The sequence below is a fragment of the Phalacrocorax carbo genome, unplaced genomic scaffold (assembly GCF_963921805.1).
Source record: "Phalacrocorax carbo unplaced genomic scaffold, bPhaCar2.1 SCAFFOLD_84, whole genome shotgun sequence".
NCBI lineage: Eukaryota > Metazoa > Chordata > Aves > Suliformes > Phalacrocoracidae > Phalacrocorax > Phalacrocorax carbo.
In genome coordinates, this window is record NW_026990531.1 from 234282 (window position 1) to 257656 (window position 23375).

Genomic DNA, 23375 nt, shown 5'->3' on the forward strand with positions numbered 1-23375 from the left:
ATAAGGTGGTTCATTTTACGATGCATTGGTTGAGGATTCAGTGGGTGATTTTCAATAATCGACTGGAATTCGGTAAGGCTCTCTTGCTCTGTGAGGTACTTCTGTTGAAGCAAAGGGGCAGTGATTGTGATTTTCCTGTTGTTTTCAACCCTCTCTTGGGAGTTTGCTTTAGCCAGCCTTTTCTCTTCTTCCAGGGAGAGGTGGCCTGGCCTGGCTGGCGTGTGGCCCTCAGCTGGAGGTCGTGAGCGCTGTGACGGGAGAGCGGCTCTCTGCACACCGTTTCAGTGGAGCCCGTGAGCAGCCTCCCACCATCCGCGTGGTGAAGGAGGTTTCCTGGCAGACGGGAACGGGGCTGCTGGTTGGCTTGAGAGAAGCAGAGGGAAGTGTTCTCTGCCTGTACGATCTTGGAACATCAAGCGTGGTTACAGCAGTACTTCTGCCAGGAAGGGTAGGTCCTTTTTAATGGGGGAAACGTTGTCAGGTGCTGCATAACGCTGTTTCAGGAGCAGCTTTGGAGCGTCTCTTTGCTAGGACGTCCATTTTCTCTATTGTGTCATCATACTGTCACTGCAGAGTGTCCAGTCGAGAGCACCTTGATGTGAAATCGTGGGGTTAACGGTACTGTTATCCTTTGAGTTTGCTGAGAGTCAAACAAGTTTTCTGGTTTTACAGTAGAGCACGTAGTTACCTAATTCTCCACTTTGACAAAAAGGCCTTGAAAACTACCTTTTTTTTTAGCCAGAGTGACAAAGAACTCGTCCTCACCCTGCCTTTCAAGTGTTGGTAACATTGTCATGGTTTCAGCTGCAATAGAGTTAATTTTCTTCACTCTAGCTGGTATAGTGCTGTGCTTTGAAATTAGCATGGAAAAAAACCTGTTGAGATAACACACAGATGTTTAGGCTGTTGCTGGGCAGCGCTGATACTAGTCAAGGACATGTCTAGCTTCCCATGCTCTGCTGGGTGCACAAGAAGCCGGGAGGGGAGGGGGCACAGCTAAGAGAGTGGATTCAAACTGACCAAAGGGATATTCCATATCATGTAACGTCATGCCCAGTATGCTACCTGGGAGGGGCTGGCCGGGGGAGGGAGGGAGCAATCGCGGCTCGGCGACGGGCAGCGTCGGTCGGCGGGTGGTGAGCGGTTGTATCGTTCGTGTTTCTGCGTTTTTGTTCCCTGTTTTCCCTTTCCTCCCTTTTCCCTTTTATTATATTAACCTTACTGTCATTATTATCATAATCATTTATCATCATTATTCTATTGTAGTTATTAAACTGTGCTTATCTCAACCCACAAGTTCTTTTGCTCGTCCGATTCTCTTCCCCATCCCACGGGGGGGGGGGGGGGGTGAGCGAGCGGCTGCGTGGTGTTCAGGTGCCAGCTGAGGCTGAACCACGACAGTCTATTTTTGGCGCCCAACGTGGGGCGAGAAGGGTTTGAGATAATAACAGTTGCTGGTCACAGCATTGATTAATCTGCTCGCAGTATTAGCTTGTCCAGTCTTTACCATGCTGATTGTAAAGTACATGTTAAAACTTGCTGTTGGTTCTGTCAGCTGGCTGTGCTCTGCAGTGATTAGAGATATTTTGCCTAGGAGACTTGTTATTAAAACACTGGCCTTGACTGTTATCAGTTATTTAGGTTTTGCATGGAAGCCGTTACTGTACTACAGCTACCACCTCATGGAGGCAATTAGCAATTATACCTCCTCCTCTGAGGAGTTTTTTATGGAGGAAATACAGAATGGCACCGTAGCTAATATCTTATGTAATGTCTCCTCCCTCCTTACAACAACTTTTCAGTATCTTGAACATCCTTGTGTAGTTAAGATACATCTGTTGATATTGCTTTGGCAAGTGGTATCAGATCTGTCTAAGGTTAGTAAGCAAGTTAAGAATATAATCCAGAGATCTGTCCCAAGGCTTGATAGCTATGCGTGGCAGGGTATGTGGGAAAGTATGGGCAAATGCCTAAGACGGTGGGCACCCCCCATGGTGTGGGACTTCACCCCTGAACAAGTGCAGAATCCTGAAAAATTAGTAGAACATTTGGAGGAAATATGTTGTCACCCTGGCAATTCCAGAGACATACAGATCACTGCCATGTGCTGGGGTCTGGCTTATGCCTATCGAGCCCTATTTAACACTATTCAGTACCCCCAAGGGAAAGAGAAAGGAACTACTCCGACCCCCGTGACAAGTACTGCGGCCACCCAAACCCTCACGACAGACACTGCAGCTACTCCAACCCCAGCGACAAGCACTGCGGCCACCCAAACCGCCGTGACAGAGACTGCAGTTACTCCAACCCCGGTGATGAGCACTGTGGCCACCCAACCTGCCGCGACAGAGACTGCAGCTACTCCAACCCCGGTGATGAGCACGGCGGCCACCCAACCCGCCGCAACAGAGAATGCAGTTACTCCAACCCCGGTGACGAGCACGGCGGCCACCCAACCCGTTGCGACAGATACTGCAGCTGCTCCAACCCCGGTGATGAGCACGGCGGCCACCCAACCCATTGCAACAGATACTGCAGCTGCTCCAACCCCGGTGATGAGCACGGCGGCCACTCAAACCCCCACGACAGGCACTGCAGCTACTCAAACCCCAGTGCCAAGCGTTGCAGCTGAACCAGAGGACCAACCTGTGCCAGTATCAGTCGCCCCTATACGCAAGAAGAAATCATGGAAGAGAAAGTCAACTCGTTTAGAAAGAGATTACGATGAACCAGGGCCATCACGAGAAGAGGAGGAGGAGGAGGAACCATGTGTACAAGAAACGGAAACTACCCGATCTCTATCCTTGAGTGAGTTGCGGGATATACGGAAAGATTTCGGGCGTCATTCAGGTGAGCACGTTATCACCTGGCTGCTCCGATGCTGGGATAATGGGGCCAGTAGTTTGGAATTAGAGGGGAAGGAAGCCAAACAACTGGGATCCCTCTCTAGGGAAGGGGGCATTGATAAAGCAATTGGAAAAGGAACACAAGCCCTCAGCCTCTGGAGGCGGCTCCTGGCCGCGGTGAGAGAGAGGTATCCCTTCAAAGAAGATATTGTATTTCGCCTAGGAAAATGGACGACCATGGAGAAAGGCGTTCAGCATCTAAGGGAATTAGCCGTGCTTGAGGTGGTTTATGGTGACCTGGACGATCAACGGTCCTCCAAAGATCCAGATGAAGCCGAGTGCACACGACCCATGTGGCGGAAGTTTGTACGGAGCGCACCATCCTCGTATGCAAACTCATTGGCAGTGATGTCCTGGAAAGATGACGAGACACCAACGGTGGCTGAGTTGATTGATAGACTCCGGGAATATGAAGCGAATCTCTCTTCCTCGCTCGTCTCTGCTGTTGAGAAACTGTCCCGAGAGTTCCAGCAACTCAAAGAAGATATGTCCTACTCCCCACCAGTACGGACCAGTATCTCAGCCATTAGGAGTAATCGTCCCTTGGCTCAAGAGAAGGGATACACACGACGGGGCACCCTATGGTTTTACCTGCGTGATCACGGAGAGGACATGAAGAAGTGGGATGGAAAACCTACCTCAGCCTTAGAGGCACGGGTACGTGAGCTGCAAGGGAGAACAATTACTCAGGGAAGTTTCTCCAGGAGAGCTGCTGCCCCAGTTTCCCGTAAGCAATTCTCTAGGCAGAGGAGCAGAAGTGCTGATGGCCTGACTGATCTTAACAGAGACACCCGTGATTCATATCTACCGGAAGTGAGTGATGAATACTATGATCAGGACTAGGGGGGCCCTGCCTCCAGCCAGGTGGAGGAAAGGGATAACCGGGTTTACTGGACTGTGTGGATCCGATGGCCTGGCACATCTGACCCACAGGAATATAGAGCTTTAGTGGACACCGGTGCACAGTGTACCTTAATGCCATCAAACTATATAGGGGCGGAACCCATCAGCATTGCTGGAGTGACAGGGGGATCCCAAGAGCTAACTGTATTGGAGGCCGAAGTGAGCCTAACTGGCAATGAGTGGCAGAAGCACCCCATTGTGACTGGCCCCGAGGCTCCGTGCATCCTTGGCATAGACTATCTCAGGAGAGGGTATTTCAAGGACCCAAAAGGTTACAAGTGGGCTTTTGGTGTAGCTGCCTTGGAGACGGCGGAAATTAAACAGCTGTCTACTTTGCCTGGCCTCTCGAAGGACCCTTCTGTGGTGGGGTTGCTGAAGGTCAAAGAACAACAGGTGCCGATCGCCACCACAACAGTGCACCGACGGCAATATCGCACCAACAGAGACTCTCTGATCCCTATCCACGGGCTCATTCGTCGACTGGAGAGCCAGGGAGTCATCAGTAAAACCCACTCACCCTTTAACAGTCCCATATGGCCAGTCCGGAAGTCTAATGGAGAGTGGAGGCTAACGGTAGACTATCGTGGCCTGAATGAAGTCACTCCACCGTTGAGTGCTGCTGTGCCAGACATGCTAGAACTTCAATATGAACTGGAGTCCAAGGCAGCCAAGTGGTATGCCACAATCGATATCGCTAATGCATTCTTCTCAATCCCTCTGGCAGCAGAGTGCAGGCCACAGTTTGCTTTTACTTGGAGGGGGGTCCAGTACACCTGGAATCGACTGCCCCAGGGGTGGAAACACAGCCCTACCATTTGCCATGGACTGATCCATAATGCTTTGGAACAAGGTGGAGCTCCCGAACACCTACAATACATTGATGACATCATCGTGTGGGGCAATACAGCAGAAGAAGTTTTTGAGAAAGGGAAGGAAATAGTTCAAATCCTCCTGAAAGCTGGTTTCGCCATAAAACAAAGTAAAGTTAAGGGACCTGCACGAGAAATCCAGTTCTTAGGAATCAAATGGCAAGATGGTCGTCGTCAGATCCCCATGGATGTGATCAACAAAATAACAGCCATGTCTCCACCAACCAGCAAAAAGGAAACACAAGCTTTCTTGGGCGTTGTGGGTTTTTGGAGAATGCATATTCCACACTACAGCCTGATCGTAAGCCCCCTCCATCAAGTGACCCGGAAAAAGAATGATTTCAAATGGGGCCCTGAACAACAACAAGCCTTTGAACAGATTAAACGGGAAATAGTTCATGCAGTAGCTCTTGGGCCAGTCCGGGCAGGACAAGATATTAAAAATGTGCTCTACACCGCAGCCGGGGAGAATGGCCCTACCTGGAGCCTCTGGCAGAAAGCACCAGGGGAGACCCGAGGTCGACCCCTAGGGTTTTGGAGTCGGGGATACAGAGGGTCCGAAGCCCGCTATACTCCAACTGAAAAAGAGATATTGGCAGCATATGAAGGGGTTCGAGCTGCTTCAGAAGTGGTTGGTACTGAAGCACAGTTGCTCCTGGCACCCCGACTGCCAGTGCTGGGCTGGATGTTCAAAGGAAATGTCCCCTCTACACACCATGCAACTGATGCTACGTGGAGTAAATGGGTTGCACTGATCACCCAGCGGGCTCGAGTAGGAAACCCCAGTCGCCCAGGAATCTTGGAAGTGATTATGGACTGGCCAGAAGGCAAAGATTTTGGAATATCACCAGAGGAGGAGGTGGCACGTGCTGAAGAAGCCCCACTGTATAACACACTGCCAGAAGATGAGAAGCAATATGCCCTGTTTACTGATGGGTCCTGTCGCCTTGTGGGAAAGCACCGGAGATGGAAGGCTGCTGTATGGAGTCCTACACGACAAGTAGCAGAAACTGCTGAAGGAGAAGGTGAATCGAGCCAGTTTGCAGAAGTAAAGGCCATCCAGCTGGCCTTAGACATCGCTGAACGGGAAAAGTGGCCAGTGCTCTATCTCTATACTGATTCCTGGATGGTGGCAAATGCCCTGTGGGGCTGGCTACAGCAGTGGAAGCAAAGCAACTGGCAGCGCAGAGGCAAACCCATCTGGGCTGCCGCACTGTGGCAAGATATTGCTGCCCGGGTAGAGAACCTGGTTGTAAAGGTACGGCATGTGGATGCTCACGTCCCCAAGAGTCGGGCCACTGAAGAACATCGAAACAACCAGCAGGTGGATCAGGCTGCCAAGATTGAAGTGGCTGAGGTGGATCTGGACTGGCAGCATAAGGGTGAACTATTTCTAGCTCGGTGGGCCCATGACACCTCAGGCCATCAAGGGAGAGATGCAACATACAGGTGGGCTCGTGATCGAGGGGTGGACTTGACCATGGACGTTATTGCGCAGGTTATCCATGAATGTGAAACATGTGCTGCAATCAAGCAAGCGAAGCGGGTAAAGCCTCTGTGGTATGGGGGACGATGGCTGAAATATAAATATGGGGAGGCCTGGCAAATTGACTATATCACACTCCCACAGACCCGCCAAGGCAAGCGCCATGTTCTCACCATGGTAGAAGCAACCACCGGCTGGCTGGAAACATATCCTGTCCCCCACGCCACTGCCCGGAACACTATCCTGGGTCTCGAAAAACAAGTCCTGTGGCGACATGGCACCCCAGAGAGAATTGAGTCAGATAATGGGACTCATTTCCGAAACAACCTTATAGACACCTGGGCCAAAGAGCACGGCATTGAGTGGGTGTATCACATCCCCTATCACGCACCAGCCTCTGGGAAAATCGAAAGATACAATGGACTATTAAAGATGACACTGAGAGCAATGGGGGGTGGAACATTTAAACACTGGGATACACATTTAGCAAAAGCCACCTGGTTAGTCAACACAAGGGGATCTGCCAGGCGAGCTGGCCCGGCCCAATCAGAATCCTTACGTACTGTGGAAGGGGATAGAGTCCCTGTAGTGCACATAAAAAATATGCTGGGCAAGACAGTCTGGGTTATTCCTGCTTCCAGCAGAGGCAAACCCACTCGTGGGATTGCGTTTGCTCGAGGACCTGGGTGCACTTGGTGGGTGATGCGGGAGGATGGAGGAGTTCGGTGTGTACCCCAGGGGGATTTAATTCTGGGTGAAAACAGCCAATGAACTGAATAATATGCTGTTAATTGTAATATGATGTTGTATGTCATCACTACTATGGTTGCATCAGTGGACTGTTATCATGGTGGGAATCTCCCAATTAATGATAATAGCAAATGAACTTTCAATGGAACCGAGCAAAGTGCAGCAGTGAGAGAACACGAACTACCAGTGCAGCGGTGATGGAACAAGGACTGACATGCAACAACCTGACCCCACGCACACCGCCGCACCGAAGGACCCTTACAAGAGATGAAATCCAAAGTCATGGACTAAATGAACTCAATGGACATTTTACAGGCATTCTACAGGGGTGTTCCATAAACTAGTGGAATGATAAATGAAAATCTGTATATATATATATTGTTAAAGGGTAAGAAGATGGATAAGGATTATTGAAGTTGTACTGAATAGTATGGGACCTGAGCATGATGTCAATGATATGGAATAAGGGGTGGATACTGTCATGGTTTCAGCTGCAATAGAGTTAATTTTCTTCACTCTAGCTGGTATAGTGCTGTGCTTTGAAATTAGCATGGAAAAAAACCTGTTGAGATAACACACAGATGTTTAGGCTGTTGCTGGGCAGCGCTGATACTAGTCAAGGACATGTCTAGCTTCCCATGCTCTGCTGGGTGCACAAGAAGCCGGGAGGGGAGGGGGCACAGCTAAGAGAGTGGATTCAAACTGACCAAAGGGATATTCCATATCATGTAACGTCATGCCCAGTATGCTACCTGGGAGGGGCTGGCCGGGGGAGGGAGGGAGCAATCGCGGCTCGGCGACGGGCAGCGTCGGTCGGCGGGTGGTGAGCGGTTGTATCGTTCGTGTTTCTGCGTTTTTGTTCCCTGTTTTCCCTTTCCTCCCTTTTCCCTTTTATTATATTAACCTTACTGTCATTATTATCATAATCATTTATCATCATTATTCTATTGTAGTTATTAAACTGTGCTTATCTCAACCCACAAGTTCTTTTGCTCGTCCGATTCTCTTCCCCATCCCACGGGGGGGGGGGGGGGTGAGCGAGCGGCTGCGTGGTGTTCAGGTGCCAGCTGAGGCTGAACCACGACATGTCCTGAATGGTTCATTATGTCAGAAATACTGTCTTTAAAATATCTCAGACTTCCATGGCTGTGCTGTAGCTGACTTCGGCACATTCCCAGGAGTCTCGGACTAGCAAGCAGGTGACTTCAGAGCAAAGCACATTTTTCTGTTGACTTAGGATGGGAAAAAACAGGCTTCACTGCGTTACCTGGCAGGTGGTTACAGACTGACTTTCAGCCTGAAGCCCTTGAACCTCTGCTTATTGCATATGGTGCTTGTGCCGGTGGGATACTCTGGTGTAATGTTGCTAATTTTCCCTGCCTTCTCTAACCCATAAACTCAAATGACGTCCTTTCCCCTCGGCTCCTTATCTGAGTGTAGACAAGAGTCACCTTAAGGTAATGGAACATCAAGGTTCCCTCTATCTTTACCACCTTAGAATCTGCGACAGATAAATACTTCCGTATTACTCAGCTTTCCAGAGCGTGGTTTGGTTTGACTTGCTAGAAGCCAGGCGGGGTTTGTTTGTCTGTAGCGCTACAGTGTGATTGCTGGCAGTGAGCGTTTGTGGGGTGGTGATTTCTAACGAGCTGAGCTGGGTTGGTGCTCCGCTGTGTGGGTTTGCCGATCGTCCTGATAAATCTCAGCGTTTGAGATGGAAAGGCAAGCTGTGTGCTGGCATAGACGTGCAGTCATTCAGACTTGTAAAAGCAAATCTGAATTGACAACATTAACGGTATTAAATTGGTTTATAACGGTTGCATGTTTCAGAGCTCTGGAATGGTATTTTCCCCACTCTTGCTGGTTTGTGTGAGGCAGAAGGGCAGCATGCAGAGTCAGGGAGCTGAGACAGGATTTCTGCGTTCGTTCCCAGAAGGAGCTGGCAGCAGTGTAGGAGAGTGTGCAAAGCCAGTGCCTGGTGCCGTGGGAAAATAGGCAGTTCCAGGAGCTTCTACAGGGAAAACTGAAGCGTTAAAACTGGGAACCTGTATGCAAAAGTGGAAAAGGTGGATTTGGGGCCAGTTGTACAACAACAAAACGAGACCTTAAAAGAAAAAAAGTTAACAGCAACACGGGAACTTTGGCTGATTCCGCAGCACGATAGGTGCAGTGTTTCTGCTTTCCTCCTGAGAGTCATCAAGGCTTGGAGCAGCAAGAATTCGAATAATCAACGCACTTTTGGTGGTGCTTTGAGTAGCTGAGAAGATTGGAGATTTCATCTGATTTCCAGGAAGTGTGAAACAATATAAAGTTGTCTCAAATACTGCGGGCACTTCTAGGAGTAGAGTTCTTGTGGCCCAGGGGAAAGGTAAATTCTGTAGCAGATTGCCAGGCAGCGCAGTCACAGCAAGTGCTTGATACGGGAGAGGAGAGAACTTTGGGGCTTCGAGGTTTGGTCAATTTTTCCCCACCTCTGGGGAGAAAAACCAATATATATAAAAAAAGGACTCCTTGTGGTGCTCACTGCTCTGTTCCGTTGTCGTGTAACAGGTTGCTGTTGATGTAAAGCTCCCTGGTGTCACTGTGTGACATTATGCAAGGAGGCTGAAGGGCAGCCCGTGTTCTTTTGTTGTGGAGCCTTAGTGCAGGAGCCCTCACGTGCTGGTGTCTCTGCTGGAGCAGTCAGGGCTGTCCCGGGAGGGGCTGCAGGTGCTGAAAGGTCTGTCTTCATCAGGGCCTTGTACTAAAGCTGCTGGCAGGTGGCTCCGCGTGTTACAGAGCAGCGTGCGCGTCTCCTCAGCCGGAGCTGGCTTTTGGCGAACCAGCTGCTGGGCTTTTTGCCGCTGTTTCGGCACTGAAAACTTTTCTGCTTTCCCTGGTTGCTCTGTTGATTCTAAATGAGGACTGGTGTAACTTTCCCTAAGCTGGTATCTCCCTTCCGCTCTCTGTAACAATACTCCCTTGCCGTGGCAGCGGTGTGTCTCCCCTGCAACTTGGCCGCTGCCGCGTCTGACTGAGAGCCGTGATTTGCCCTAGTACCTGTTTGGCAAAGAAGGCGTGGGCTGTATCCCAGTGCTGACGGGCTGGGAGCTGTGGGAGAGCGAGAGTGAGTTTGGCCTTTCTTACTCCAGTCCCTTAAATACGGTCAAGTTTCTTGCATTTAACGTATTTTCTGTGTTGTCTTCGAGTTAATGGTTTCTAAGTAGAAAATGGAACTTGGTAAGCTGTAATAATAGACTGCACCATTGCAGTTGGAGTGAGCTCAGCGAAATCCCTGCAGGAAACCCAGTAAACGGAAGGCAGTAACGGATTTTTGTACAGGACATTTTTGGGGGTTGGTTTCTTTGTTTGTTTTGTCTGGATATAATTGGGATCAATGCTGTGTTTTTAAGTCTGAGAAACCTGTATTTACTTTCTTGCTTCTGATGGGCTGATTCTGGCTTCACTTTTGAGTGATTTCTATTTAGCTTGTCAAAGAGCTGAAATACTAACTTGTAGTTTTCCTGTAGGTAACTGCTGTAGAGCCCATAACTAACCCCGGAGGAGCCAGCGTGAGGCCTTGGCACCTGCACCGGGCTCTGCAAGGGTTTTGTGGCGTGGCAGCGGTGGCGACAGATGTTGGTCATCTGCTTGTGGTGGACCTTGGTTTGGATGATCTCTCTTGCAGTCAGAGGGAGAATGAACCATCGGGTGAGCTTGCGGTTTCTAAACTTGAACAGAAAAGTAAGAAAACTTGTGTCTTTTAAATCGACAACACGCATCCCGCTTTGAAGCTACTGCTGTGCAGACGTTTATGACTGCTGATTACAGGTGGCGGTTTGACATCGTCTGGCCCTGAAAGGATTAAAAATGGGAGTGGCTTCATACTCCTCCTAAGGTTACAAATACCCCCTCCCACCAGGGTCCCTCTGTCACGGGGATTCTCGCCAGTGAGGGGTAGGAATCTGACCATCTGAGTCGGTGCAGCTGCCTGACAGGAAGGTGTGTCGGTGTCGTGGTTCAGCCTCAGCTGGCAACTGAACACCCCACAGCCGCTCGCTCACCCCCCCCCCACCCCTGTGGGATGGGGAAGAGAATCGGACGAGCAAAAGAACTTGTGGGTTGAGATAAGCACAGTTTAATGATTACAATAAAATGATAATGATAAATGATTATGATAATAATGACAGTAATGTTAATATAATAAAAGGGAAAAGGAAGGGAAAGGGAAAAACAGGGAAAAAAAACCACGGAAACACAAACAATACAGCTGCTCACCACCCGCCGACCGACGCTGCCCGTCCCCGAGCCGCGATTGCTCCCTCCCTCCCCCAGCCAGCCCCTCCCAGCTAGCATACTGGGCATGACGTTACATGATATGGAATATCCCTTTGGTCAGTTTGAATCCGCTCCCTTAGCTGTGCCCCCTCCCCTCCCAGCTTCTTGTGCTCCCAGCAGAGCATGGGAGGCTGGACATGTCCTTGACTAGTATAAGCGCTACCCAGCAGCAGCCCAAACATCTGTGTGTTATCTCAACAGGTTTTTTTTCCATGCTAATTTCAAAGCACAGCACTATACCAGCTAGAGTGAAGAAAATTAACTCTATCCCAGCTAAAACCATGACAGTCGGACGTGCCCTATTTCTTGGGAATGTTCTTCTGCTTCTGTTCATTGACTTGGGGCAAAGTTTAGGCTTGTTTTTTAAAGTAAATATGCCTTACCAAAATCCCTGCATTTGACCAAACGGAACCTGTACTTGGTGTACCCGGATTGCATATGCTGTTTTTGCTCTTACAAGAGTGGCCTCGGGAGCTGGTCTCACTTCAAGTAGCTTCACCATGAGGCCCAAACTCCTGATGTGCAGAGCCCAGGAAGAATTTGTCTATGGAGGTTACGCTTTCACCTGGTTTTGAAATAGGAGCGAGGATACCTGTCCAGTCAGAGAGTTCCTATGTGCTCTGAATGCGTACAAAATGGGAAGAGCAGACAAAGTATTGCATCAATGGGTATTTTGCCGGGGACGGTAGAATTAAATCATACATGTTGTCACGTCAGTGTTTCAAATGCAACCTGAATGGCATAACGCATTCCTTTATTGTGTGGTTTTGTGCGTGCAGGTCTAACAGTTGTCACTAGAGCTGCTGCTGGCGTTTCACAAGGAAGAGCAACCGTGACCAGAGCAGGGAGACATCTCTGCCTTCAGTTACAGTGTCCTTCAGGAACAGCAATATCGACCCTGTGCTACATCAGCAGAAGCAACCAGCTCGCCGTGGGTTTTTCCGATGGCTCCCTGTCACTGTGGAATATGAAAACTCTGCAGCGGGAGTAAGTCGGCCTTTGCACTTGGTCACGCCTGGAGGTGCAGGGCTCTCAAGGCTCTGCTTGAGGAGGAAGTCTGTTAATTTAAAGAGCCCTTTTTCAGGGAGGGAAATGTGGAGTGTAATCTTGGCCTGTTTAGGAATCCCCTTCTGAAGTAACCATTGAGCCATACCTGGATTCAGTGGGCCGCCTTCTCCCCAGCGGGCTGGGATTGTTCTCCTTATTGTGCCCGTGGGCTGAGGAACTGCGGAAAGCTCCCTTCTCTGGGTTCTGTCAAGCAGTTAGGGTGTGAGAGAGCTGCTTTCCATAAGGCAGTTTGTTCCACCAGCAGTATTCAGTGACAGCAGGAGTTGTGTGTGTTTCAATGAAAGAGATTGTAGACATTATTTCTCAGAACCAGCTCCTGCAATGAGGGCACCCATTGAAAGGCTGAAGTATGTTAATGATGGGATTGTGGTGATCATATTCTTTAAAGCGTCCAGGTTGAAAGGAGTGAGACGTGAAGGATCAAGAGCTGATCTGTGGCTGAAAAGACATTCTCTCCCACATTTCAGCCTCGACCAAAAGAGGGGATTGACCCATTCCAAGGCAGCGATGCATGGGAATGAAAGTCTGCTTGGAACACTTGGAGGTGGAATAAGGGTCATGTCAAGGGATAAGCAACAGAGAAATTAGGGAGATGATTTCAGCTCTGCCAAAGAGCAATCCCCCCTGGAATATCTGACCCAATTCAGATAGGGATTCACGTAAGCAAATCTGCAGTGACTCACCGGGAACTATTGGCGGCATAAATAGAGAGTGGAGGGACAGTGAGGTGGCAAGAATAGATTGTGAAGGTGCAAAGAAGGTTCAGAAGTCTGGAGGAGAAACGCTTTAGATAGTCCAAGTAAAGAAACAAGACACTACTGGTGTTTGGCGCTGTTTTCAGCTTGTGCAGAAGAGAGGCTGCATTTTCAGTTCAATATTGAAGCAGGCGACAAGAGTAGGAAGAATCTTTTGCCTGGCAGCTGAAGGAATCTTTCATGTTCCTGCTCCGCAGGCAGAGGAGGAGATAAAGCCAGGTTATTGCCCGTGATGGACAGTAATTTCCGCACCTCGTGGCTGTTGCATCAAAAGCAGTCGCTCCCGTGACTCCCTTGTTTGAGATGGGAGTGGGACCTTCTGTGCCTTGAGGAGTAGCACGTCAGGGGCTCTTTGCTCAGAAGATGCTTCTCCCCTTCTACAAACAGGCAGGGCCACCAGGCTCACCTGCTTTCTGTTTTTGTTAACCCTGCAGGCACCACTGTCAGCTTGAAGGAGGAAGGATTCCTGTCTGCGCCGTTACTTTTCAAGAGCCTGAGCATGATCCTCGCAACTGCTGCTACTTGTGGGCTGTTCAGTCGACGCAAGAAAGGTGAATAAAAGCTTACTATCGGCCACTGATTTTTTTTTTTTTTTTGAGTATTTGTTCACCTAGAGTTGACCCACGTGTATTTGTTTTGTTGAATTAGCCGTGCAGGAGATTCTCTCCGGTATGGAAGGGGCTGACGGTGCGATTTGTACAGGATGTAACAGGGATGGAGAGGGACCTACTAGTTCCTCCCTGCTGAAAGGCAGCAAAGTGACAGTGGCTCTATTTCTGTGCTGGCATTCTTAAATGGCTTCCTTTGTTTCCTGATGACTGCTTCACGATTTGCTTGATATTCACACCGTGGTATTAAAATACCATGGAGCGCAGTGGAGGCTGCAGCTCCAGAGCACTAAAGGTGCGGATCCACCAGCCTGCTGCCCCTAAAGGAGGAGGTGACAGCATGGCCGGTTCCCTGGTGCCAGCCTGAGCCTTGGTGAGCCAGCTCAGCTCGCCTGGCAGGGAAGGTGTTCAGCAGCCAAGTCGGTGGTTTCCTGCTGGGCTAATGACTGAAAGGAGGGTGTGGAAGGTGCCGTGTGTGCAGGGGAGGGACTGGAGCTTTGGTGGGAAGGGAAGGGGAGAAAGATCTGCCCCTTTCAGCATCAGCAAGCTATTTACTCAGCTCGGCTGCTCATGGAGTGGCAATCTTTTTCAGTTTGACTGTAAAGCAGTTTTGATTGCGAGCTCTTCAATGCCAAGAACTGTTCCCAACCATTTTTATTCCATAGAACATCTTGAAGCTTCCAGATTGTATGGGTAGCCTTTGCCCCAGAAGCTGTTAGTGTCCAAATTTCCTCCTTTGTGGTTTAGCGGCTAAATGTGACCAATTCTTAGGTTTTGGGAAGGGCTGTTTTTCTTTTCAGCAAGACAGTGCTATTCAGGAAACCTCAGCCTAGATCTAAGGGAAGGGTAACGAGGACTATAAAGCAGCTTTGTAACCAAATGTCATCATTTGTACCTTTTCCAGTGAAGGCGATGCCATGAGTTTACATCTGTTGCAGTTAGCGTTCGCAGACAGGAGGCGCTTGGCTTCAGGACAAGTCATGTACGAGGTAAGACGTGCACGTCTGTGAAAGGATGGAAAGAGTCCTTTTCCCTAAGGGAGTATCAGTGAAGTTGGCAGGGGGAATATTGACCATGACAATTCAGAGATGACTTAAAAAGAAAGAATCTTTTGCTGAGTCTTCCTGGGCACGGCCTTTGTCCATACTTTTTGAAAAGAAGTCGTACAATTTCATACCGCCGTGTCGTGTGTTCCAGCCAGGGCCGTCTGCAAAGAGCCCGTATAAATTCAGTTCCTGAAGAGGCAGCAGCTTTTACAAATAAAATGATTCTTCATTTAAACACCAAGTGAATGGCATGTAGGAAGAGAAGACAGGGCTTTGAGTAGCTCTGTTTAACCAAACTGCAGAGTTGAATAAGGTTCTGTCTGTCTCCCTTCCTTAAAACACGGGCGTACAGCTTTATTCTGTTCCGGTCTTCAGGTTTAAATTCTTGTTTTGCCTTTGAGCTCTGTCAGCAGGACTTCACATGACGCTCACCTGCAGGGTCTCTTCGGTGCTGGTCCTGAAACTTAGTAGCTCTAAAGAGAACTCTTTCTACTTTTTGGCTGCGTTACCTATGAACTCTGCTCTTGAAGCCAGCAAAATACGCAAATACAGTAAAGAGTGGTCTGATTTGGTCAAAAAAGTATAATGTAAATTTTTAGAAGTGGCTCCAAAGAGGTTGTGTTTAAAATAGAGATGAACTAGCCTTATCTCTCTGTTATCTAACAGATAGAAGACGCGTTTTTAGAATGTATAATTTTATGCAGTGTTACGCCTGAAACCCTTGCAAAATCTTTTTGATGGGAAAGTAATCTTAATTCAGAGCATGTCTTTCCTGTTGAGGTGCGGTAGGAGAGGATCTGTGCTCTACAGCCTTGATATTTATTAGTAGTATTTCCTAGAATGGTTAAGAGAAAGCTTGCCTGTTCTCAGAGTAGGTGAGTTAAATGTAACATATCAGGTCATACGAGAATGGATTGTCTCATGCCAGTTCCTTCTAGAGCTCTGAAACTTTAGGAAACTTGGGTAGAATGAGGTACAATCAATTTTTTTATTTTCTGGTAGGTTTTTGGAGATTTTTAGCTGCTTAGCTTTTGGTTTTGTTTGGTTGGTTTTTAATTGTAGAGCTGCTCTTTGTCCACAATCCACACACCCATGTGTTGTAGGGTAGATCATTTGACCAAGTGCTGTATTTGGAAAGACAGTATTTCAGTCAATGCTTGCTTAGCAAATGGTGGTCTCAGAGGTTCCACACAATCCTGCTGGAGTTTCTGTAGGTCTCAGATTAGTTTGCTGACTCTGTAGTAATTCGTGCCCCTAAACGCCTTGCCCACGTGCATGCCATGTCTGCCGTGTTGTTTTGCTGTTGGCTGCACTTGGTGAAGGCAGGGAGGGACCTTTCACCCATCAGTCCCTGAGGAGGCAAGAGGAGGAGCTGGCAGGAGCTGACGTGGTTTGAGAGAAGGCTGTGAATCAGTAAGAAGTTCTCATGGCTACTCCCGAGGGATGGGCATTCACTCTAGTGGTGTGTGCCTATAGATAACGCCTCGCAAGAGAGCTTTGGCTGCTGGAAGGCCACGACTCCTCTAACTTCATCAGTTCTGTGATCAAGTCATGGAACAAAGCGCTTTGCATGCCTATGTATTGCATTATTTCAGATCTCTCTTTCTAGATAAATAAGTAGGTTTGTGAAGAAACCGGGATGGTGCAAGGAATTCTGCAAAACACATTTAGAACCAGTAATGCGAGGGAAATGCTCAGTTCTGAAAATGTGCAAAGCTTTTACGACCAAACTTACCCGTTACGGTTTGACACTCAGTTCTCTTGCGTGTCAGCTGTAGTTTCTCTTTGCCATCAGATTAAGTACCTGGGAGAGATACAGTACAATATGCAGGTTCTATTAGACATAGACGTTCTTTCCTACTGAGGTATAATGTCTGCTTTTCTCTCAGAATGACCTTTCTCTCACCTGTGATTTTTTCCGCAGCGTTTGGCATCCTGTGTTGAAAAGTACAGTTTGGATCTGACGGGTGGAGCCTTTCCCTTGAGAGGGCAGGGCAGCAAGGCCAAGTTACTCAGCTGTCAGGCTGTAGAAATCTTTCCCAACTGCATTGACAGAGAAGACAGCGTTGGTGAAGGTTTGTTCCTGATGCCCGTGTTTGGTGATTCTAAACTAAATGGTTTAGGCATCCAAGCAATGAATGCTGTTCCATACCCACAGCCTGAAAGTCTTCAATATCTGTATAGACTAACTTCTTGGGCTTATTTCAAAGGAAAAACTGGGTGCTTAGGTTCTGTGGGACTTGTTAAAATAAACCCTATTTTTCCCTTCAATGCTTGCTGACATGCTGTAGCGATGTATGGTGGGGTCACCTCTATAACGCCTGTCAGTCATTTTATTCCTCCAGCTCTCATCTTTGAACAGTAGGATCATCCCCTCCATTGCTTAGGAATGTTCCCTCAACTTTCTTTTTTCCCCTCTTCCAACCTATGCCTGCACCTGCATCCCTCTGGCGGCCAGTCAGGAGTGGTGTTCCCTGGGGCTCGGTCCTGGGGCCAGATCTGTTTGATACCTTCCCCAACCACCTGGATGAGCCGGCAGTGTGCCCGCGTGGCCAGGAAGGCCACCAGCATCCTGGCTTGTATGAGAGATAGTGTGGCCAGCAGGAGTAGGGCAGTGATCGTCCCCCCCTACTGGGCGGTGGGGAGGCTGCACCTCGAATCCTGTGTTCAGTTTTGGGCCCCTCACTACGAGAAAGACACTGAGGTGCTGAGTGTGTCCAAAGAAGGGCAGCGAAGCTGGTGAAGGGTCTAGAGCACAAGGTTTAGTTGGGATCTTAGGAAAAATTTCTTCACAGAATGGGTTGCGAAGCAGTGGAACAGGCTGCCCAGGGAAGTGGTGGCGTCACCATCCCTGGAGGGAGTTAAAAGATGTGCAGACGTGGCGCTGTGGGACAGGGTTTAGTGGTGGACTTGGCAGTATCAGGTTTACAGTTGGGCTCGATGATCTTAGGGGCCTTTTCCAACCTAAATGATTCTACGAGTCTATGATCTGCCTGTGCACTTTGCCCTCTCTGTGTCTAATAGGTTCCTACACCTACGAGCTCTTAAAGCAATAGCTTCTGTCTTCCCTTGTCCGGATCGACAGTTAAAACTCCTCTGGTGTCTTTCATTACCTTGCAATAATGAGATGTGCATCTCTGGGTTTGCACATCCAGTGATGCTCTGAGCACATCTCTGAGCCGGCTGCAGTGATAACTTTCACAGCCTTTTGTTTGGGTGTGTGAATGCCCTTCCCTCTCTTCTTACTGGCCTTAACTTATGTCTGCTGTTACAAAGACGACACTGGCATGACTTTCTAGGCTATTTGTGTTTATTAGCTTTGTCTTAGTCCTGAAGAGGCAGCTTCCACCTCTTTTGGGGTGCCATCCTCTAACAACAGCGTGTCAAAATCTAATGAAAACCCCTTTGATTTTTTTCCACCTGTGTCATGATTCTGAGGAGAGGGCCTTCTAAAACCTTGTCAAAAACAACCAACAGGCGCACCCACCAAAAAACCCAAACCGAAACCAACAAAAAAGGCCCTTTCGGTCCCCTTTTCATGAAGTCTGAGGCACGGAAAAATGCTTGTCATTTTTCTGATGGCTCCTCATTAGCTTTGATCCAGAAACTATTCAAGTTGTGGGCCCACATGAGCTTCTGTTGGATGTGGGTTGAGGTTAGAAATGAAGCTGGCTTCTGATTTATGAAACTAATTGACATCTTCAAAGGCAGTTTCAGCGGCTCACACAAGTGAAAGGGCACAGAAGTTCACGATGAAACACAGTAAAGCGTGGGAGGCTCCCTGAGCAGCCCTGATGAAGTCAGCAGAGAACAGAGACCCATTTTGCCAAATGACCTGTCTCCTGGTTCCCTACTCTGTCAGGGTAAAGGATGCACCCCCCACTTTGCTCACATCTGGAGAATGCCTTCTCCCCAGAGACGACAGACCATGCCACTTCTTGAGAGAACCCGAGTGTAACATGGTCAATGTTTGATGTTAAACCCTTTGTTCCAACCTCCTGTTTGTTGGGGTTGGGTTTTGGTGTTTGTTTTGTGTGATAATTGTGTTCTTTCATTCTGACTGTGCTGGAAAGGAGCTATTCGTAACACTCGTAATCGAGTCGAATCTGGAAATTAATAATGCCAGCTGAGTGATCAAGTGTATACGACAAGTATTTGTATGCTTTCTAAAAGCAGCAATGTATGTTTTCCTAGGGTGGTGGGTTGTTTTTTGGTTTTTGTTTTTTTCTAACCATCTTGATGCACTCTTACTGTATGGGAAACTTGATTACCTGACAATTGTGTATTGGATTTGTCTTAGGACGGACACAGGTTGAACTCGCAAAGGGGGGCAGCATGACTGAAACCTATCACAGAGGTGATGCTATGGTGTACATTTTTAAAATTCTTCTTAGTCAAGTGTTGCGTTTCATGAGTGACGTAACAGAACGAAGCCAAAATAGAAAGTGATGTTTTGAAAATGTCAGATAGATTGTATTTTCTCTCAATAAGAAACAATGTCTTGTCTTTTCCAGTCATATCTCCTGGCACCAGTGTCTCCATCTTCAGCTGGCAAGTGAATACACGTGGCCAGGGAAAACCATCTACTTATTTGGGTGTATTTGACTTTGACTGCTGGTATCAGGCTCAAATGCCAGGCTCACTAAGGTAGGTTTTTATGAAGCTGGTTTCAGTATCCCTCCCCGTAATTCATTGGAAAGTCGGCGTTTAGCTTCTGCACTTGTTTTCTTTCAGGCCAGAAGAATCCCTTCAGGACTGCCCCTATTTTGCACTGTGGTCACTGGACGCTGTGACAAGCACGACTGCTCCAAACCTCCTTCTGGATGTTGTGGTGCAGGAGCGCAGCCTAAGCTGGAGAGTTCCTCCTTCTTATCCACAACCTGAGCTGTGTTTTCATCCAAGCACCTATAATTTTGGTAGGTATTACACGGCTTTGAGTAGTGATAAGCTTAAACCGAGCTCAAATGCCATTTATTGGTTCTCCTGTTCACTGTTTGTCACGCAAAAACCCAACCAAACCGAAACACCCCAACCCCCCACCCACCCAACTGTGATGACGTTGTACTGACCAAGTGTGTGCTGTTGTGACACCTGCCTGACAGGCGGCTGGGTCTGGGGGTTGGGTGCTTCTGTAACGCAGCCCGTGAAGTGGTGCTGGTGATCAGATGAAATGACTCTGGGCTGAAGCTCAAAGCGCAGCACCTCGATAGCCCCAGGGGTAAAACTTCTACACTCAGCCATTATTTTTCTAAAAAAGGCTGTAAGTGATGTCATGAGGAAAACGGGTACTCAGTTGTACCTTTCCAGAGGTTGCTGTGACAAAAATGTAAACTGGTGCTACCATCACGGTGAGAGTATGGAATGTTGTTCAACGTTCATTGTCTCTGCAGATGGCACGTGCCTGCTGAGCTCTGGAGTTGTTCATGTGACGTGCAGCGGCTTCCAGAAGGAGGTGATCTTTTACTGTATCTTTATTGAGAATGTCAAGAGATGGACCTTTCCTAAGCTTTCCATGGCGCTGCTTTCGGTGTCAGGGACCATTTAATGCTCCTCCTGCCCATCCACACGCATAACTGCAATTGTACCCTGCCAGTTTTATCAAATGTAACGTTTGAGGTCCCCTCTTGGGAGTGTAAACCCACCGTTGCCTCCCGTTGAAGCACGATCAGGGCCTGAATGTCTAGAAAGGAAGAGAGCGCTGCTGTAGGAGCAGGAAGAGAAAGTCGGGGAAAGCTGTTCCTTCTCTCTCATCAATGAGTGCAACTGCCTGCGTGGTCCTGAGTTCGGGTTTTGATCCCTGATGAGCTGGGAAAAGGAGGGCAGACTGGAGAAAAGGAAGCATCGTTCCCTCAGAACAACCTTCCCCCCGTCAGTCTCTCAAAGCATGAGGTTCCGTGCAGGAGCTGATGATGGGGGTGTCTCACTCGGATGCGAGTGGCTGCGAACATCCGCTTGCGGCACTGTACCTGATCGTTTGCTTCCAAGGACGTGGGCTGCTGTGCTGGTTTTGGCTGAGAAGGGGTTAATTCTCCTCACTGTGGGGGTCGGCTACCTTTCCAGCTTCCCGCGCTCTGCCGCGTGGCGGGGGGGGGCTGGGAGGGGCGGGGCCATGGTGGGGGCGGCTGACCCCGACTGGCCAATGGCAGGTTCATTCCATACCATGTGACACCATGACCAATATATTGAGGTGGGGGCAGTTGCAGGGAGCACGGAGGCGGCGCGGCGTCGGGTCGGCGGGCGGCGCGCGGCTGCGGCGCGGGCAGTTTGTTCCGGCGGTTCGTTCCCCCTCTCCCCTCCCTTCCCCCCCACCCCCCCCCCCCGGGGCTTTGCGCCTCTCGTTGTTCTCCTTTACATTGCATTTCTACTGTTGTTTTCTTTTAATTCTCGTTGTTCCCCTTTACATTGCATTTCTACTGTTGTTTTCTTTTAATTTTAATTATTAAACTGTTCTTATCCCAACCCACGAGCATTACCCTCCTGATTCTCTCCCCCATCTACCGGTGGGCAGTGAGCGAGCGACTGTGTGGGGCTGAGCTGCCGCTAAACCACGACAGTCTTTTTGGCGCCCAACGTGGGGCTCAAGGGTTGGAGATAACAACAGCTGCTGGTCACAGCACCATGTTGTCCTTTTTGCAGTTGGTGTTACAGATTGGTGTTGGTTTGTTGAGTCTGCTGTGTTCTGCTGTGATTAGTAATGTTTTGCCTACAAGATTTGTTATACAATCACTCGTTTTCAGCTTTATCTGGTATGTGGGGTTTTTGCTGAAACCGTTACTGTACTTTGGATACCACCTTGTTGAGGCAATTAGCAATTATACCTCCTCCTCTGAGAGATTTTATATGGAGGAAATACAGAATAATACCTTTGCAACTTTGTTCTATGATGTCTGTGCCTTTGTTACAACAACGTCTTTGTATCTTGAACATCCTTGGGTGGTTAAGGTGCACTTATTGTTAGTTTTTGGGCAGGTTGTTTTGGTTTTGACTAAGCAACTTAAGAATATCACCCAGAAATCTGCCCCGAGGCTTGATAGTTACGAGTGGCAGGGCATGTGGGATAGCATGGGCAAATACCTAGGGCAGTGGGCACCCCCAGTGTTTTGGAGTTTCACCCCCGAACAAGTGCAGAATCCTAAAAAACTAGTAGAATATTTGGAGAAAGTATGTTGTTATGCTGGGAACTCCAGAGAGAATTGAGTCAGACAACGGGACTCATTTCCGAAATAGCCTCATAGACATCTGGGCCAAAGAGCATGGCATTGAGTGGGTGTATCACATCCCCTATCACGCACCAGCCTCTGGGAAAATTGAACGGTACAATGGACTGTTAAAAACTACACTGAGAGCAATGGGGGGTGGAACATTCAAGCACTGGGATACACATTTAGCAAAAGCCACGTGGTTAGTCAACACGAGGGGATCTGCCAACCGAGCTGGCCCTGCCCAGTCAGAATCCTTACGTACTGTGGAAGGGGATAGAGTCCCTGTAGTGCACACAAAAAGTATGCTGGGCAAAACAGTCTGGGTTCTTCCTGCCTCCGGCAAAGGCAAACCCATTCGTGGGATTGCTTTTGCTCGAGGACCTGGGTGCACTTGGTGGGTGATGCGGGAGGATGGAGAAATCCGATGTGTGCCTCAAGGGGATTTGATTTTGGGTGAAAACAGTCAATGAACTGAATGGCACAATGTGAACTGCTATATAATACTGTGTGTCACCTCTGTGTTGTACCAATGATATCAGAGTACGAGCCTCCCAACCTATGGAAGATCAACTATGAAACAAGCCGTGCAGCAGTGATGGAACGATGACTGACTCGGTATGCAGCGACCCAACGCCACACACCATCTCTCCCACCCGGAAAGACTGATACAACAGATGGAGCCCAGAGTCATGGACTGGATGAACTCAATGGACATTTTTAATGGACATTGTACAGGGAAGGTCCATGAACTAAGGGAATGATGTCTGTGTATTATGTTAAAGGATGGGAAGGGGAGGGGTGGTGGTTGGTATGGTTGTATTGCATCATATGGGACCTGGGCATGGTGTAAATGGTATGGAATAAGGGGTGGAGAATGTGCTGGTTTTGGCTGAGAAGGGGTTAATTCTCCTCACTGTGGGGGTCGGCTACCTTTCCAGCTTCCCGCGCTCTGCCGCGTGGCGGGGGGGGGCTGGGAGGGGCAGGGCCATGGTGGGGGCGGCTGACCCCGACTGGCCAATGGCAGGTTCATTCCATACCATGTGACACCATGACCAATATATTGAGGTGGGGGCAGTTGCAGGGAGCACGGAGGCGGCGCGGCGTCGGGTCGGCGGGCGGCGCGCGGCTGCGGCGCGGGCAGTTTGTTCCGGCGGTTCGTTCCCCCTCTCCCCTCCCTTCCCCCCCACCCCCCCCCCCCGGGGCTTTGCGCCTCTCGTTGTTCTCCTTTACATTGCATTTCTACTGTTGTTTTCTTTTAATTCTCGTTGTTCCCCTTTACATTGCATTTCTACTGTTGTTTTCTTTTAATTTTAATTATTAAACTGTTCTTATCCCAACCCACGAGCGTTACCCTCCTGATTCTCTCCCCCATCTACCGGTGGGCAGTGAGCGAGCGACTGTGTGGGGCTGAGCTGCCGCTAAACCACGACAGCTGCAGCAAACAATTGCTGTTGGCAGCTCTACC

At 48.9% G+C, this 23375-nt stretch overlaps 1 long non-coding RNA gene across 1 annotated transcript; it reads left to right on the plus strand.

Annotated features, from left to right (window-relative positions):
* Window positions 1-19227: 19227 nt before the first annotated feature.
* Window positions 19228-20325, plus strand: LOC135311425 (uncharacterized). The gene is made up of 3 exons (XR_010371060.1): window positions 19228-19355; window positions 19443-19624; window positions 20099-20325. It is a non-coding gene; the product is annotated as an uncharacterized LOC135311425 (long non-coding RNA).
* The last annotated feature ends 3050 nt before the right edge of the window (window positions 20326-23375 follow it).